The sequence below is a fragment of the Castanea sativa genome, chromosome 10 (genome assembly GCF_040712315.1).
Source record: "Castanea sativa cultivar Marrone di Chiusa Pesio chromosome 10, ASM4071231v1".
Lineage (NCBI taxonomy): Eukaryota > Viridiplantae > Streptophyta > Magnoliopsida > Fagales > Fagaceae > Castanea > Castanea sativa.
In genome coordinates this window covers 38,479,693-38,493,181 of record NC_134022.1, presented here as the reverse complement: position 1 = coordinate 38,493,181, position 13,489 = coordinate 38,479,693, and the positions used below count along the sequence as shown (strand labels likewise).

The following is a 13,489-nucleotide window of genomic DNA, read 5'->3' as shown; positions in this document are numbered from 1 at the left end:
AATAATTGTCTAGTCTAACTAATTTTTAACTTTTTGTATTTTTAAAATTAAGCAAAAAGGTGATATTATGGATCAAATAGTAAATAAAATATGATTAACTCAAAATTTGGCATACAACAAATTAAAAACGTAGAGAACATATAATCCAAAAATGAAATTTCAAAATATTTAACTATTAAAAAGATATTAAATTATATAATTTTGATTAAAGTTATAATATATATTACACCTCTTAATTTCTTATTATTGGATATGTATTTTGACAAATCTCTATATGCATTACATTTTATGATGAAAAAAAAAAAGATACAATCTCATTTATTATAAGTTGTTTAAATTTTAGTTTTTTTTTTGTATTTTAAAATTATATACAAAACATTTGGGCTACAAAACATGAATTTATTAATTGAATAGATAATATCTAGTTAAAAAGAAATTTAATGTGAGTATTAAAAATAATGAAAAGGTAAAATTTAACAATCAGAACTTTTAAAATATTAATCTAATAAAAAATGATTAAGTGGGGTTAATATTTACAATATATATATATATATATATATATATACACACACACACACCAATTACTTAACTTGATCATGCCCAAGAATGTGTGTTGGTTAAAAATAAACAAATTAAAAATAAAAAAAAAGCATCAAAATGCTCACCAAAGTGTTCTTCAGCGATAGCACAGTGGAGAATGGTGTCACCATTTCTTCTTATACAGTACTTTTCTTTAGAGCCGCATTCAGAATTGAGGTAAAGGGAAGCCTCTTTGTTACCATTAAGTGCTGCTACGAAGAGAGGGGTCTCACCTTCATTGTTACAAGTACTTATCATTGATTTTGAGATACGAATGATGAGGAGACACATCATCACACTCCCTACTGTCGCTGCAATGTGGAGAGGATTATTTCCTTTCTTGTTTTTCCTCCTTAAAGCACTTGCTATGTGTGTACTTTCCTGAGGTAATAGTTGTAGAAGTTTTTCAAAACCATCTTTTCGGTCATCATATTCATAGGTTGCTAGGTGGAATACCGTGTCGCAGGAATTGGTGATCGGGACAGTACTTAAAAACATTTCTTCCTGACATATGTTATGGACTTTTTTCTAATCACCTTTGACCGCACTCGGATACAATGTTTCATAATCTTTGAAGCCTTTCAAATCCGGGTGGATAATGTAATCTTCGAATTGTGTGTACTGTTCATCTATCCAATCTGAATGATACTCAATATCTTTCCGATTTTGATCAACCCAGGCAAAAAATTCATCCATCGACTTGGAACACTGAAGGTGAAAATGGAAAAACATTAGGAGTACGGTCGTGGAGCCAATTTGCAACAATGGATTTCTTTGTACTATCATTTTTTACTAAAAATCATCAGTCTCTTACTAATTCAACACCCTATAATATTTTTAGCCGAGACAGATTTTCATGCATAGATGTATACTACTACAATATACACCCTACAAATTTATTATTAAAAGAAAAAACTAATTTTTAGTTTATATGCGTGTGTATTATTCATGACAAAGCATTCTAAAAGAAATATAGGGTGCTGTACATTGGAGCGTTAAGCTCACTGGAAGGTGCTCATGTGTTTCTGCCGGAAAGTGTCTCTAAAGATGGTATTATTTCTTTCTATCAAAATAAATTGATGCATCCGAGTACCTTAGGGCCGTCATTTGTTGTTGCTTGCGCCTCCTTTTATTTCCATTTTTGATGCCATCTTAGCACATTCAACGACAATTCTCCCAAAATTCGATCTTTAATGACACCAATCCTGATAGATTAGCTAGGCTTCACCGACAATCAAGAAGATAATGTCAATCTCTAAGAGTATGATTGGGAAAGCAACATTAAATCCTTAATTGATTTTATTTAATTTAGTTTCCATGTTAGTCTTTTAGTAGACTTAATGATTTCTATAACATTAGGATCTGTTTGAGATCCGTTTATTTTGTTGAAATTGAAATTTTTTGCTGAAAGTACTGTAGATAAAAGCAAATGTTAGTTAAAATAGTATAGTGGGACCCATTAATAGTACCAAAAAGTGCAGTAGAATTTATGAATAATAACAAAAATAAGCTGAATAGTAAAATAAGTTAGCAAAAAATAAGCTAGCCAAACAAACACTATATTTCCTAGTTCGTTTAGATACAAGTCTTTTTCCCATTATAAGAAATTTTACAAATTAAGCCACCTAGAAACCATTAACCATCAATGTGATAATTTTAGAGATCACATATTACTTTGGATCAATATTTCTAGCCACTAACAGAAAGATGGTTCTACTTACAAGAAAAAATGTCTCCAGTCGCCAAGTCTCGTTCCAAGACTATGAGTTGTTGTTGAGCTTTCGGAGGTAAGTAGTGTTTATTACACACTTGATACATACGTTGGCTCACAAGACACGTAATAGTTTATGGGAAATGCTAACGAATGCCCTTAGGACATTGATTAATAATCCATTTAAAGAAAATTTTTATAGGAAAAGTAAATAAAACAATTAATATTTTGATAATTTTTTTCATTTCTTATAAAAGTGGTGTTAAAATTTTACTAAAATGAATTGTTAACTAATATTTTAAGGGCATTCGTTAGCACGACTCATAGTTTATTTATTGCATCATATGTTGATGATTTGAGCAACTATATATAATGATATTTGAGATTGAGAGGTGCTACGTCCACAACATTTTTACAACATTTTTACAACAAATCATAGGTGGTTAGTTGTTATTGGTTCAAATTTGAACCTAACACTAAGATTACTTTTTTGCCCCAACAATAACAACCACTAACATCCTGCCACTTAGGATTTGTTGTAAAAATGTTGTAAAAAAGTTGTGGACATATCATTTCTCTTTGAGATTAAGCAGTAAAACCGGGTCCACCAAAGACTTGGAGTTTAATTAAATTAATATTCCATTTCATTTCCCCTAATGAGTATTCTCTCTCTCCAAATTTAGAACTATTTAACCCTTTTACTTTTCCAAAATAGTAATAATTTTTTTTTTTTAAAAGCACTAGAGTACTATACACTATACAGTACTGATGAGGCCCAATCTGGGCTACTTTAATAAAATTTGAAGTACGACAACTATAAGTCAGATTTTTAATAATTTAATATTATTTATATAACATTTATTTTAACTTTTCATATTATAATTTTTTTATATAAAATCTATATACTCTTGCTTTTTTTATATACAAAATTACTAACTAGTAACTAAAGGCCATTTCACATTTGTATTTCAGTTTTTCTAACATCTCTCTTTTGAATGATAATAAGACTAATTCACATCCTCTTGTTATATAATGGAATTTAAGTAAGATTTTATCAATTTTAATTTTGAAAAAAAAAATTATGCAAAAGCAACTTTAACAAAGTTTGGAAAAAAAAAATTCAATATTTTTATATATCAAAATCGTTAAATTTTATAATTGAGAAAAATTTAGAACTATTTTTTATATTATATTTAAGTTGCATTATTTCATTATCTCTTAACTTATTCTCCATTCGAAATATCTTCATCTAAATTTTCTGCTATAAATTTTATATTGCTAGTAACCAATTTGTTTTTAGATATTCTAATAAATATATATTTTTTAGTTTTTTTAAAAAATTTGTATCAAGAATCAAGATTAGTATTTTCTATAAAAATGATTAATTATAAAATACTTATAAATAAAAACAATACTATTTACAATACAGATTTATTAAATAACAAGTACAAAAGCATATTTTTCCTTTCTTTCTCATGTCATGGCTTATACTCTCTTTTTATTCAAGTCATCACGGAACACGACAACTAGACTTGTTTGTGACATGTGTGTCATGATGTGGTCCGCTTAATTTGTTTCTAGTTCAGAAGTGGACCAGACTAATATTTTATATATATATATATATATATATATATATATATATATATATATATATATATATATATATTCTTTTTTGGAAATTGACGAACCATTAATGAGGCTTAAAACACTACAGCAGCTTTAGGGCAAAACCTTTTTAAGTACATCCTATTGAGTTTCTTCTCAAAAACATTAAGCAAGTTCACATGCGGAATATCAAAAGACTTAGATCGAAATCTTAACTAGCTCCCATCCTTGCAAGGCTGTCCACACACCAATTAGCTTTATGATAGTAGTGCTTAAAATGAATCCGATGAAAGCAGGAAACCAACTGCCTGCGATCATCCAAATAGAAGAAATCACATTATTCACATAAGTTGAGTTACCTAAGACAATCGTCAATAGCTTTTGCATCAACTATAACTTCTAGAGAAAACAGGATTATTAGGTTCTAAAAGTTTAAAACAATTGGCAAATCGTGAATACAAACTTATCTAGATATAGATCCTAGAGTCTATAGGTTTTATTAGACAATACTCAAGGTGATTCAAGTTAAGATTTAAGAACATACAAGCTGTAGAAAGAAGAATTCAGAATCTGTATAGTTCAACCGATCGAGAGACAGGCTCGATCGATCGAGAGTTGTATTTGCAGAATTTTAATTAAGCTCAAACAACAATTCAAGCCCAAAAAGGATTAGAGTTTTATATCTACTTCTTCTAATATATAAAGGAACTCCTAAGCACGTTGTTAATAAGGTTTTTTAGAGAGAGAAGAGTGTGACTCCTTTATATCTAGAGTTTTGTACCCAAAAAGCTCTCTCATGTCTTCTACCGGAGTAATCTCAAGATTTGGTATGGTAAAAGTTACTGCATTTTCTAGTCATCAAAGGTGTTGATGATCTAACCTTCAAGGGTGGTCTTGGAGTCACAAACAGGGGAGTTTGTGTTGATAAACCTTTGAATAGAGTCTCAAAGTCACAAGTGCGGGTGCTTGTGTTGTAAAGGCCTAGAAAAGAAGTAGTACGTGGACTTGGAGCTATCATAGGGTCATGGTAGTAAGTTCTACGCTTAGTAGCAATAGAATATTAGTAGTCTAAGTCTTATTGTAAACTTGAATTCTTTCTAGTGGATTTGCTTTTTACCTTGAAGGTAGATAGGTTAAATCCTCCTCATGTATTTCACCGGTTTGGTTTCTTGGATGATCATATCATTGTGTTCTTTATTTTCCACTACTTTACAATAGAATGTTAGTGGTCTAAGTCTTATTGTAAACTTCAATTCTTTCTAGTGGATTTGCTTTTTACCTTGAGGGTAGATAGGTTAAATCCTCCCCATGTATTTTACCGATTTGGTTTTCCTGGATGATCATATCATTGTGTTTTTTGTTTTCCACTACTTTACATTATATGACTTATTGTTTTAACCTAAATCTGAATAATAAACCTAAGTATTCACTTAATAAATTAATTATGTTAAACAATCTAGTTTACAAGAATCTAAAAACCTAACAAGGGTTAGACTACAACATATAATAAATCCATCCCGAAGGTCTCACAATTCAGCAACAAAACTATTAGTAAATCCAATTTTCCTAGAAAACCTCGCTACCTAGTGACCATTCTCATCTCTAATAATGCCTCCACACCCAGCTAGACTAGGATTGCCAATAATTGACCCATTTGTGTTTAGCTTCACCCACCCCATTGAGGCCTTTCCCATACTTATATATATGACTTGGAATTGAATCATTTTTCTTCATTATTTTTGGGGAGTTTAAGGAGTTATGAGTAGGCCACTTTTGATTTGAACCACTAAGAGTTGCTTTCCTACAATGTACTTGGTTAAGGTTGGCTTTGACATATTGCATTTGGAGAACGTAATGGTCAAACTATAAACTGTTTCAGCCTCATAAAAACCCAGTGATAAGAGATGTGCATAGTTGAGAGTAAAAGTCTTTTGGATGTCCGTTAATGGGTGGAATAACCTTCTAGGCAATCCAGCTCCTAATGACACTATAGCCTAACTATTTGTTTCTCAATTTTCAACAAGAGTAGAACATGAAGACTGCATACATCTGATAAAATAGTCACATGTTCAAAAAAGTCTGGATATTCTCATTTGTTAAAAAAAAAAAAAAACCAAACCTAAATCATTATTAGTGACCAGTACTAACCATGTCAACATTATAGAAATTAGTGATTATAAAAGCTCTCTCTCTCTCTCTCTCTCTCATACACACACACACACAAATAGTTTCCCTCTTTGTCTACACCTCTCTAAGCCAAACTAATTAGGAAGTATGGACACTTCATTTAGGGTGACGTACCTGTATCATACCCATATCAAACCACTGTCATACTGATCATTTCATGTTATAATTTTTCAAAGATTGCTCGAGTTACTATGTTGTAACATTTCTTGCGTAACGAACTGCTTCAACAGGGAAAAACCGTGGCTAGCATGGGCTCTTTGTCATCTTTTGAACAAGAATTTAGCTTTTTCTTTTGTCTGTACCACACCCAAAAAAAATTCAAAAATTGCTTGAGTTCTTGTGTAGTAAGATTTCTTGTGTAACATACTACTTCAACAGGGAAAAACTGTGGCTAGCATGGGCTCTTTGTCATCTTTTGAACAAGAATTTAGCTTTTTCTTTAGTCTATATCACACCCAAAAAAAAAAAAAGGTCGAACCTTGCCTTAAAAAAAGATTGAGAAGGTCAGAGGGGGAGAAAAAGAAAAAAAGAAAAGAAGGAATATGTTAGCTTAAATGGGAACACACGCGATGCTAATGGTGCACAGTTTAAGAAAATAATATAGGCTAATTAATGAGTTCTACCTGTACGTACCTTTACCCCCAAAACTAATTAAAGGCAATGAATTGTAAAGTATTCCTTAGTCAAATAACCCTTTGCTTAAAGCATTCATTCTTATTTCTTAGTAGTAGAGCCATGATTTGATCGACTTTATTGAAACAAAATTTTATACACAAGTATATATGCATATGTATATCTCCATTGTTTGAGATGAATATGAAATATAAAAAGTCATTTGGGTGGGTATATATTAATGAAGCCATAAATTTTTTTTTGATTAAGTCAAAATTTCAGTTATGAATGAAAAGCTTCATTTGTTATGATTATCCTTCTTATTTTTTAATACTTATTACACAAATTTGATGAAAGAATAAAATTATACATAAAGAAAAAAAAATTTTCCTTTTTAAAAAATCTAACTTAATTTGTCAATTTCCCTATTTTCCTTTAATTTTTATATGTTTTGAACCTTAAAACACTGATAAAATACGAAACACTTTCTTTCTTTTTTGAATGCATTTTGGGATATTAAAAATTAGTGTATTTGATAGGGTAAATGTATTGACCCCTTGCAAATTAATTAGTTATCCAAGTTAATTAATTGGGTTCAATTACATGCAATGACGTGGTAACACAAACAAATCACCAACTAAACTAAATGCAGCAGAAATTAAATTTAACATAGTGATTTGTTTACGAATGGAGAAACTACCAAGGCAAAAATTTCACTGGGTGATTTTAAGGTCACCAGTCCCAAGAATTTACTAATCAATAATCAAGCGATTACAAGTAAAAGGAATCTTACCAACTATCTTTGACCTATCCCAAATTACCAACCTACAGTTGAATCTTCACTCCAATACCCAATTGGACTTGATCTTATAGTGGCACTCTTTCTGTTTAATGCACGAATCTCAATACGTGACTAACTAATGATGCACGGATCCCAGTACGTGACTAACTCACCAACTTTAAGAAAATTGTTGGTTGCAACGAATCTCAGTTCATGCACAACGAAGATCGGGAAGCTCCTTGGTTAGAAAACCCTTTGGCGTAAAGACACAATAACTTCTTTTAGAGTGAATAAGGCACTAGGTCACTCAATGCATGTGCGACGACCTTTAAAATAATCCTTATATATGCCTAGAGTTGTGAAAAAAGAAACCTACACAAATATACAAGAATTTGTATGCAATCAAATTTGAAAAGTCTGATTTCGTAATTCTCGACAGAAACAACTTGTCCCAAGCTTCTATCGAGCTTCAACATTAATTCTCGATAGAAAGGATTTCGTCGAGACTTCTGTCGAGTTTTAGTTAATAGTTCTTTCTTCACTTGTTTCTTGGTTAGATTTTCATGGCTTTAAAACTTAACTTGAACTCTTGTTTCTTAAAGTACTAAACCTATCCTAGATTTACCCAATTACAAGTAAAGTGCATTTTGTCAAAGTGTAAGGTTGAATTTATTCAATCATGTGTTGGCTTTATTCCATGCCAAATTTGCTTGTAATTTAGCAATTAGATACCCTGTATTTAGGTGGAAATTATGTAAGGGTTGTGTGTGAGAGAGTGTGAAGAAAACTCAAGATGTGTGCATTCAAAGAAGTCTCACGACTAGATCTCGCGATTGCCTTGTGACTGGCAAGTCGCCAAACTAGCACATGTGTAAAGCAAGCAGGGAGCTGAAGGGTCACGACAGCTGGGACACTACAGGACAAAAATTACAGTCTGGCCTGAAAGTTATCTCGCGACTCAAACTCGCGACTCATTCCAGTTAGGAGGCCAAGTCGCCAGAATGCCCTGTTTGGATGAAAACTGACTTTTCACATTCTTCACGTACCCTACTATAAATACCCTTATACCCACAAAATGTAGAAAGCTTCTAGAGAGAAACCCAAGAGAAAACCAAGATTGACTCATCCAAAATCTTTGCCTTTTGATTCTTCGAATTCCTCTACTCTCATCCTCTCTATTGACATATTCTTGAGAGATACATTAGCCAAATCCTTATCTCACCATACCCATATCAGTGAGGAGGTATTTTGGTGCTTGGGAAGCAGTTCAGAGAAGACCAATTTGTTTGGTTGATGCAATAGGCTTATTGCGGGATCCAGGAAGTTAAAGAAGATATGGTTAGGCTTAACTTTGTTAGAGCAAGAAGCTTGGAGGGCTTAGGTGCATTGGGTAGATTAGGCTTGGAGGGTCTATTGCTATTCGTGTATCCCAACTTTATTCTTTAGCGGATCATTTGACCGCTTGGAGTGCGACGGAAAGGTTTTTCGCCTAGTTCTTCAGTTTCCTCTTCGATAACACGTGCCGGTGTTATTTTTGTATTTGCATCTCTCTAACCCTTACTCTTACCTTTTAATTTCTGCTGTGTTGTGATTAATATGGTGTAAAGTTGTTTATTTGTTTAGGTTTCTGCTTGTACCTATTATTTTACACATATATTGTTTGGCTATAAGCTTGTGTTGGTTTAATTTGAAATTAGAGGTCTAAACATTCATCAGTGTTTTACACACTAATTGAACTTTTACAAAGGATTAACCAATTACATAAAGTACTCATTTGGATCCTACATCCAATGCTTCACTTTTTTTTTTGTGGAAGAGCGTTAACTGAGTTCCAGTGGGTCTCGTGCACAATTCACAGGACCCACAAACCTCTTTTTTCAACAAAATTTTCATTAAAAATAGGTCTCACGACACTATTCACACAATTAAAAATTATTTTGCTACAGTGTTTTCAGTTTTTAGTTTTAAGCGGTATCCAAACGGACCCAAAATATGTCCTTAACTGTATTGATTATAAGTATAATAAAATTTTAACATATGAACAAGAAATACATTAAAGAAATTTAACAAAAAAAAAATCTAATTATATTTGTGGAGGGAGCAAAAGTTGTAAGATATATCTATAAGCCTTTTTTTTTTACTTCACCCCCCACCTTTACAGCCCTCACCTCTCAGCCTCACCCCTCACCTCCTGGGTCTGCTTATGTTCCTAAACATTTTTATCATGAGTTTGAATCTTCAATCTCACATATTGTACTAGGAGAGATTTCTTTTATCTTAGAGAGAATGAGATTTAACGTAGAAGAACTCAATTATTCAATAATTAAATTCACAACTTGAAATTTTCCAAAAGTTAAATTCTCACGCCCATATATATATATATATATATATGGGATAATATCGCCTCCCATTTAAATAATTTAGTTTCCTCTAATTTTCAGCCACATGTGACATTATTTCATATATATTTGTGGTTTAGAGCATTCCTACCTAATTATGCAAAAAATCTATATTCGGCCTATTCGGTCTTATTCAGTTTTATCACTTTGGTTCTATTTAGTCCTATTTGGTCTTATTCTATCAACTTTGGTCTTATTCAGTACACTTCGATCCATTCTGGTCCTATTTGGTCCATTTTAGTCGTATTTGGTCCACTTTGGTTTTATTCTGTCATATTCGGTCTATTTGGTCATATTCAGTCCACTTCGGTTCTATTCAGTCCACTTTGATTCTATTCGGTCCCATTCATTATTATTTAGTCCAATTTGGTCCTATTCAGGCCACTTTAGTCCTATTCGGTCCACATTGTTTCATTCCATCTATTCTGTCCACTTCGGTCCAATTTGGTCCTCTTATTCGGTCCTTTATGTCCATTTTGGTCTTATTCGGTTCACCGTCCTATTCGGACCATTCTCCCTATTCAGTCCGCTTTCATCCTATTCGGTCTACATTAGTCTTATTTTGTCAACTTCAATCCATTTGGTTCAATTTAATCCAATTCTGTTCATTTTGGTACACTTTGGTCCATTTTGGTCTACTTTGACCCATTTTGATCTACTTCGGTCAATTTGGTCCATTTTTGTGCACTTACATAAGGGCAAAAGACAGGTTTGAGTTGAGAAAATCTATTCTAAATCCAAATTATAATATGCTCGGAACTTCTTCTCAAAAAATAAAATAAAATAAAATAGAAAGAAGAAAAAGAAGAAAGAAATGTATTGGCTTCCTTTAATTAAGGGATGTCACTCACCTTATTGACTTATTCACTAATGCATTGTTACAAATTATAGTTGAAATGAAATTGGTATTGTTGAAATCAGGGAGAGCTACTGAGTTGGTCTTCAAAATGATTGGAGCATTTCGTCAAACATGTGTAAGCTCCAAATGGCTTTACTTGCATACTAATTTACAGTCAAAAAGTGGGAAAATTGTATCAGTATTCAGTCAAAGAAACACTGAAAAGTCTAAAATACATGCCTGGAATAAGATGGCTGGGCACTGAAAAGTCTTATCTCTGCCAGGTTTTATTTTATTTTATTTTGGTTAATAGGGATTTTAATTTTCAAGCTCATAATATCACTGATTGGGACATGTTTTGTAATTTGAATGGGCTTCTCTTCAGCTTCTCTTTTGCCTTCAGTCTATATAATTATTCATCAGAAAAAAAAAAAAAAAAAATCGTGGATTAGACTGGTGTTCAAAATAAGGCAACTGTCGGTCTTTTAGTGTTCTTTACTTTAGTAACTTTAGTTTGACGTCTTTAGTTTCGAACTCCCAAGTCATATTATTAAACCACTTTTGCTAAGATTTTTGTTTGAGTGGACACAATCAAAGAAACCTTGATTACGAAGGCAAAGCGTTGCATGAGTGGCATTTGCCACATTTTGAAGTTGGTGACTTCCAAGCATGCACATTTTCACATCCAAATAACTCACGGACGGAACTGCGAGATTAACATAATTATATATTATCCAAAACTTTCAAATGGGAACTTGCATAATTATAATTGTTATTTTTTTAATAATACTCTAAACCTGCAGCTAATAGAGTGACACTCTGCATTACATACCACAATAACAATATAGACACCAGATAGCCATAAAACATAGTACATCACCAATGGGCAAACTTGCGATTGTTTGAATGCCCTGAGACTCATCACCTAATGTTGTAAGCATAAATAAATACATTAATAGATTTCCATAAAACATAGGACATACCCAATGGGCAAACTTGGCGAGTTTTCAATCCTCGACTGATGCAGTGGAAGTGGAAGGCATGGTTGCAAACGCCTGCAGAAAAATAAACCATGTTTGTAAATAAAACAATTTTATTATTGAGAAAACCAAGGTACATATTAAAAAATCCATTTTCACATTTAGAAAATTAATTGGTTATCATCAGGAATATGATGACAAAGAAGATCCTTCACAAAGTAAAACCCAAGTTAATAAACTTTGAATTAAACTTCAATGAGTAATACACAATTTACTGTCAAACTACCTACCAAAAGTTGGGAAAACTTAGACACAAAGCTTGAGAATATATATATCTATGGGAAGACAGGTCATAATTGGGATCCTAAAGTTGACAGAACTATAATGTTGCAAACTTTTTTTTTTTTTTTTTGAGAAGCCAACCTGGAAGTCCAAGAGGGAAATTTATTGAAAAATAACAGCAATAATGTGACAAAGTAAAGATTTTTCAAATTTTTAGGTCCAAGAATGGTTTGGTTTTTGGAAATTAAATTCAATGAAATGGAATTTGATGACTTCAATTATATCTATCAGCACAAGGGCATACATTCTATGTTAAAATATGCATTCCTGCAAGATGGAAAGTGAGTTCCTACTCCTTTGGGATGATTCTTTGAAATTGGCATAATATACCTAATCTACTTCCCACATTACACAATTTCTTCAATAAAAAATAAAATAGCATACAATGTCACATTTTACAACCACCAAAGACACATAACCCTGTGCATCAAACTCAGGCACCAAGACATTTTATTCCTCAATTTGCATTCCATGGGAACAAACTTAACTAATCTCTTCTAATTTAACCATATATATACACAGATCTACGGCAAGCATGTACAAATCACAAGAAATAATAAATTATAACATTGAGAGGAAATAAATAAATAAATAATAGAGAGAGAGAAAAGAACCAACCTTTTATTTCCTCCAAACCAGACAGCATTGGAACTCTATTGGCCTCCAGCATCCTAGAAACTTCCAAACCAGAATCATAAACCCTGTCATCATGCATGATTATTCATCTATAATGTTCATTTTACTCACTTAATTTGAGAAGAGTTTGGGGGACAACCTGTTTTGGCTGATATAAATTTCAGTGCTTGGATCTTTGTTCCCAAATCATCACAGGTAACTAGCAAACATATAACCCAAAATAATCAAATCTAACCTTTTAAAAAAAAAAAAAAAAACCCAAATCAAATAAATAAAGAAAAACAGCTTCTCAAATACTAAACAAAATTCTCACTAGTAGCAGTGGTGGACAATCTATTGGCGGCGGATGGTGAGCAGTGGCTGTGGCTTGCCAGGTCTCTTGTTCAGCTTCTTAGCCCTTTTCATTCTCCGTTTCTTTTCTTTTTCTTTTGGTAATTCTTTTGCTTTTATACGCTACCTATTCTACCGGTAATAGGTCTAACACTAAACTTAAATAAACTATCTGAATTAATAAAACTATACAGCTAAGATTTGGGTGGGTACTATCCCACCAAAAATATAGGTGAGTACCATAGAATGACCCATCAAATTGTACATTATATATATATATATATATATAAAATCAAATTCTTTTTGTTAACATGTTCCTTTTCTTTTTAAAAAGTTAACATATTCCCTCGTTCTCTTTTTTAAGGTAAGGTTCTAGGTATTTTTTGGTAAAGAAAAAAAGGTTAAATTTGTGTACAAAAGACGATGAAGAGAGAATCAGAGATCACTCATTAATGATCCGGAATATCAGCTTTGATATGAGTAATTCTT

At 32.1% G+C, this 13,489-nt stretch overlaps 1 long non-coding RNA gene across 1 annotated transcript; it reads right to left on the bottom strand.

Moving 5' to 3' along the window:
• Nucleotides 1-11,481: 11,481 nt before the first annotated feature.
• Nucleotides 11,482-13,129, bottom strand: LOC142611797 (uncharacterized). Its single transcript, XR_012840126.1, has 3 exons — nucleotides 12,984-13,129; nucleotides 12,653-12,869; nucleotides 11,482-11,767 (listed from the first exon to the last, which is right to left on the bottom strand). It is a non-coding gene; the product is annotated as an uncharacterized LOC142611797 (long non-coding RNA).
• Between the last annotated feature and the right edge of the window lie 360 nt (nucleotides 13,130-13,489).